This window comes from Cupressus sempervirens, chromosome 1 (genome assembly GCF_028749045.1).
Source record: "Cupressus sempervirens isolate cs-2001-9-10 chromosome 1, ASM2874904v1, whole genome shotgun sequence".
In the NCBI taxonomy this organism is placed as follows: domain Eukaryota; kingdom Viridiplantae; phylum Streptophyta; class Pinopsida; order Cupressales; family Cupressaceae; genus Cupressus; species Cupressus sempervirens.
Genome location: NC_143118.1, coordinates 93,113,094 through 93,119,304, shown reverse-complemented (window position 1 = coordinate 93,119,304; position 6,211 = coordinate 93,113,094).

The following is a 6,211-nucleotide window of genomic DNA, read 5'->3' as shown; positions in this document are numbered from 1 at the left end:
ATCTCGATGTTGTTGTCAAAATCTTCTGATAGCCCTTTTGTCGTTCTGATTTTAGTTTTGACCTACTCATATACTCTGTAAACAGCTGACTTAAGTTCTTTAGGAACTTCCAACTCTTCCATTCTATCTCATAATTTATTATGTGGCATTGTGTCGAATGCTTTTTTAAAGTCCACGAAACAACAAAAAGCTTCGGTCCCTAGTGTCCCAAACTTTCTCTTATCAAGTGTCTGAGATTGATGCCGTGATCTATAGTAGAGTGTTTCGATCTAAAGCTTGCTTGCCCTTTTGCACGTTTGTTTTCTGTTTTAGCTTAGTCGCTGATTTTTAGTTCTACTAAGTTGCCAAATAATTTGCCAAATAGTGGATTGATCATGATGGTTTGGTAATTAGAAGGATTGTTTATATCTCCGCTTTTGTGGAGCGGGATCACCATACTTGTCCATTTTACAAGGAAACTTGGGAAACCTTCTCCATTGACACTATTGACACTATTGAAACCTTCTCATTCCATAGTGAAACTTTTTTATACCCTTCAAAATCTGGAACCTTACATCCATTATGTTCATGAGTCTCAGTAAGCATAATGATGTCATTATCTTTAGCTATCGGCCCTAATCGAGGTCCTCTTCTCCAAGGATAACCTCTATAGTTCCAGCTAACTATAGTTAAATGTTCTTAGGTGGGTCCGAGTTCCTATTTATTGTATGTGATTTTGTCACTGATTTGGACTTTGCCATTTTGTAGCCACGCCCGCGTGCCGTTTTTTCTTGTTGTTTTCACTTTTTTCCATTCTTTCCTCCTTTCTTCTTGCTGAGTTACGGTGAGGTCATCATTAAGATATATGTGTGTGCCTCTAAGAAACTTCCTCTTGCTGAAAATGTTGTTTTTATCCCCTGTATTCCTCATTGTCACTCTAACACGTTTGTCTTTGCCTCCTCTAATCCATTTTCCGATTCTTTGTGCTTGTATGGTTGTTCCATGCCAGTTTAATTGGTCTTTAAAGAAGTCTTTAACTAAATCCATTGTTTTATCTTGTTCTCCATAGTCTCGTAGCCTTTTGATGACGATATTTGCTGCTTTCTCATTTCTTTCTTTTTCTTCTCTAATTTGTCTCCGAATTTGTTTTTCTATGTTGTCAATAAGAGTGTTTGTTGGCCCTTTTACTATGTTAGCCCATGATCTAACTTCTTCGATTTTTTCTCTGAGTTGATTATCTTTTATTTCCATATTGGCCATGGCATCTTGTATATTTTTCATTTGCGTGTTTTTGTCTCCTTCCGTAGCCTCTCCTTCTCTCGTAGTATTTGTTGCTGTTCTCTTTTCCCCTACTTCTTTAACAATATTAATTCATACTCTCCTTTTTTCATATTAAATTGCAATTTTTGAATTTGTTCTCTGAGTGACTTGACCTCCATTGCCAGCTTCCAGTTATCCTTAGTAGCTCTTTTCATTGTGATACTTTCTATTTGGCTCCTCTTTTCAAATACCCACACCCTTTCCTTCATAGCTACCAAATCGTTCACAAAGATGTCTAGATACCACGTCATAGGTGTCCTTGTGGGGCTGTAATTATTTGGCACCCCATCCTCCATTGTGTGTATTACTTAAGAATTATCTGTCTTTCCTTTACCTTTAATATCTCAAATATTATCAAACCACTTAATTGTTTTAGAGATTTCAATCGGCCTCAAACTTTGTTCCCCCTCCCTTGCGCTGTCTAGTGTTTGTGGAATCGGTTTCGAAAGTAAAGCTGCTAACTTCCCTCTTTTTGCATTTTTAAACTTCGTATCTTTCTTCACCTAATTATTCTTTTATATTGTTTGGCATTCACAAAGATGTATTTTCTTCCTGTGGCTGGTCTACTGTCTTATGAGAAGCTCAAAGTGTTTGTGGGTAAATTACCATTTGGTCCCTCCAAGATTGAATGAACTCGTGTGTCTGGCTGAGCGTCCTGAAAGAATGAGGAAGCTCCTTTGATTCCACTTGATGATGCTGTTGTGCAATAAACTATCCCCGTATGTGAGGACCAAGCCACTATTACCAGAGATGTCATTGTGTTTCATAGCTTCTCCTAGACTTGTTTGCTGTTCTACTGTTACAGGTGCCCCGACTATCTGATTCTTTGCCACCCTATTACTGCCAGATCTTGTGTTTTGCAAGGTGGACCCATCTAGTTCTGACTGTGCCTCTCTTAACTTTGGTTGATCAATCAATGATACTTGTACAAGTATCTTTTCTATAGATGTTTCTGTGATTTTCCCGTTTGTTCCTTCCATGAGGACCATATCGTTCTCACTGGTGCCTTGTTATAGATTCTTTATGATGTTTTACTGTTGTAAATTTACTAATGCCAGGAGAAGTAACAAAGGAAGCATGAACATGTGCAGGATCAGATGTAAGAAAAAGGGAAAAGGCGTACCTGGGATCTGCTTGTCTGCCTATTGAAGACATAGAATGTTGTCTTCAAATGGAACCGAACTGGAGCCCACTGAAAGAGAGGAACACCATAGCAGACAAAATTTCCATCTGGAAGCCCGCAAACATGGACCCACTAGTAATAACAAAGCCTTTAGCATTGGATGACTGGTCCCACCGGTTGCTAAGATTGCTGACCAAACCTCTAAAATTGCCCTGCTGCAATCCCTGTCAAAAGGCTGACCTCGCATCTGCCAAGATTGCCGCTGCGTCACACATGAAAAGTTTACTTTTAAATGTGGAATTCGATCCCTGTGCTTTTCCTTCATTGCTCTTTGTGGACCGTTCGATTCAAATCTCTGCGTTGGTCCCTTGCATTGATGCCTTCTCTCCAGCGATTTCGGATCCCTGTAGTCTCCTTTTATGAAGCAAGCCAATTGAAAACGATGATTTAAGAATGATTTACTCAGTTTTTTTTGAGAAGCTGTTGTTAATTAATTCTCAACTGCATGATGGGCATGATTTGTCACAATTAATTTTTAAGGTTCGGGAAATGACTAATATTGCTTTAAATAGGGAAATGTCTAAGAAAACAAGAGCTTTGGTAGAGCTACAATCCTTGCCTATTGTTTGTGGAAAAGATAGTTAGATAATGCATTTTGTTGTAGATTGTAACATTGGTCAAGGTTACATTAGTGTAACTCATATGTACAAATGAACGTTGTCCTTGGAGGCTAGTCAGAAGTCCCTTGTGAAAGTAGAGATTCACATTGAAGATTCACATTAGTGAGAGTATGGATTCTAGCTATAAATTTAGTGGAGAAACAATTTGTCTCAAAAACTACACAATTAAATTTGATAGCAAATATTATAATTAGTAAAAAATATTGAAGACTCTTTTAAAAATGACATTGAAGAAACATTAATAAACTTAAAAGATTTTATAAATTTAAATGGAATAAATTTAAATAATGATAGCAATATTAGAATTGTTAAAAATATTCAAGCTTTTTAAAAATAAATAGAAGAAACATAAATAAGCTTATAAGATTTTACACATTTAACACTAATATTTTAAAACTAATTAGATATTAGAAATATATTTTGTATTATAAATAAAATTACTAAAAACTACTAAAAAATAAAATTTCCTAAATTGTGCATAAAATATAAATAAGCTAAATTTACTGTGCAAAAAAGAATAATGTAACGTGATATTACATAGTGATTTAAAATTCAAACACGAGAAAGAAGAGTACTATTTTAATTTTATATGCCATCAATTAAATATGTTTGTAAGATCGTAGTGCAGTAGTATTTGCAGAGGAAGACTCAGACCACCTTTTTAAACTATGGTTAAGAAGACTAACTCCTACAACATAGTCTCTGTGTAGGCACATTAAAATTTAAATCTTTGTTGCAAATGGGGGAGGTTAAATAAAAAATGGCTACTTTTGCCGTCAATTATCACAAACCAGATTCACATTCATATTCATTTTCATTGGCTGCTAATATGTTGTCTCTATTTCCACCTATGTCGGGCTTCAACAATAGATGGGATGAGCCTATTCGAGCTCAAGAAGTCCTTTGAAGTGGTTGTGACATCTAGCCCCTTTTTGGACTGATATATTGACAAGCGCATAAGGTTTATCAGCATGAAGATCATGCTGAAAGTTAACAAGACAACATCTGCGCCATTGGCTTCTGCTACAAATGTTTCCTCGGGGGACAAAATCTTCGGATGCAACTGACTCTGTTGTTCAGCTTGGCGTTCCCTTCTTTTTTGCATTGTCAATGTTTTTGGGAGCTCTTCTTACAATCTTATATGTACCCTGTTCCCTAGTTTTTCGGCAATAACTGGGAGTAGATTTTTTTTCCCTCTATCAACTTCACAAGAAAAAATAGAGGAGGCTGATGAAGGCTAATGGTCTGTCAGTTCAGTTGATGAAGGCTGATGGTCCGTCAGTTCAAACCCTAATTGCGTAATTTATACTTATTTTCTACTGTGAAAAGCTTATGCTCAAATGCAATAAGGGATACAATGTTCATAGGGCATAATTGATGGTGTTTTTGCCTAGATTTTTTGTGGTTTCAAGTGGTATGCATGACCTGATAGTCTCGGATGGAGTGGGAGGGCCGATAGAATTGTCCATTCGTATTCAGTTGTTACCTTGTCAATGATTTAGATTTTTCTACCCTTCCTTGATCTCTTCTTATTGATATCTGATATGAAAACTTTCATAACAATCAATGGAAGATTGTAGAAAATTTCAGAAGTTCAGATTTGTAATTTTGTTTTGTTGAGATATTTTGAAAGAACATTCTGGAAATTGATATTTTTGCCTAATTTTTGTGTCAAAAATGAATTTTACCCTTGGCAAAATTACAATTGACCAATCATAAATAAAAAATTATTGTCTGAAAATTAATTTAAAAATAAACTGATTTTTAAACTTTAGAAACTCACTAAGAACTATTGCAAAAATTAATTGTGACCATTACTGAAAAAATTAGTTTCCTGCCTATTAGGGACTAACAATTGTAGAAACAGGGTGTAGATGTGAATAACTAATATTTGAATTGTGAGTTGGGGTTGAAGAATGTATAGGTTAGAATAGAAATTTAAGATGACCTGTAGAGTGAACTTCCTCTACCTAAAATATAGGGTAATTGGCTTATAATTAAGCATAAAATAAACATGTTTTAAGAATCAAAGGTTAGGGTTAGACATGATTTAGTATTAAGGTTAATGTTAGGCTTAGGATTAGGGACATTATAAGCATTTTAGCATAAGATTGGGATTAGAAATAGGGATAAGATTAGGGAGAGTGGTAGGTTTGTAGTCAAAGTTGTGGTAAGGTCGTGGTTAGTGTTGATGTAAGGGTTGGGGTTAAAATTAGTAAATATATTAGAATTAACATTAGGGATAGGGCTAGAAATAGAGTTAGAGTTTAGAATAATAGAAAGATTAGAGTTGTTCCACTAATATATGGAGGGTTATAATAAATGATTTGACATGTCTCTTCCACTGACTCTAGCTCATATTGCAAGTGTTGAAGATAAGGCTTGCATTGTGATCTTGTAGGTGGTCTCTATTTTGCAGGTTTTTTTTTGTAGTGTTCTTTGGTGTTTGTCAATATTTTTTTATCCCATGGGAGTGCTTAGTTGGTTTTGCACCTAAACTCTTTGCTAGGAGATTCGCTAATTGTAGGAATGCGGGGGTCTCCCTCACAGTATTTTCCATGGGAAAAGCTTTGGTAGAGTTGCTAGATTTGATACTGTTAATCCTCCCAAGGTGAAATCTCGACCTTTAGCTTGTGACCTTGTCATGGTGGATAAGGCGGACTTTTACAATGTTGTGAGTTGGTTTGTACATTCACTAGTATTTTATTCTAAACTTGGGAATAAGGGGGTCCCCCTCACAAAAGTTGTAATGGGCAAAGCTTTGGTAGAGTTGCTAGATTTGCTATTGCTATTCCTCCCAAGGTGAAATCTCAACCTTTAGCTTGTGGCCATGTCATGGTGGATAAGGTGGACTTTTCCATTGTTGTAATTTGTTTTGTACATTTGCTAATTTTTGACTTCTCCTAGAGTTTCATCATTGGGTTATAGTGTTGAAAACAATTATTCAATTGTATATTGTCATTGATGTTACATAAATGTCAAGCTTTAATCGAGCACAGTTAGCTTTTAGCCAAGCTTATTCAAGCAATAAAGGAGATTCTAATATCACCCAAATAGAAGTCAGTGTTAATTGATTTGGGTCAGTCAATGAAGCAAGTTAGTGTTAATC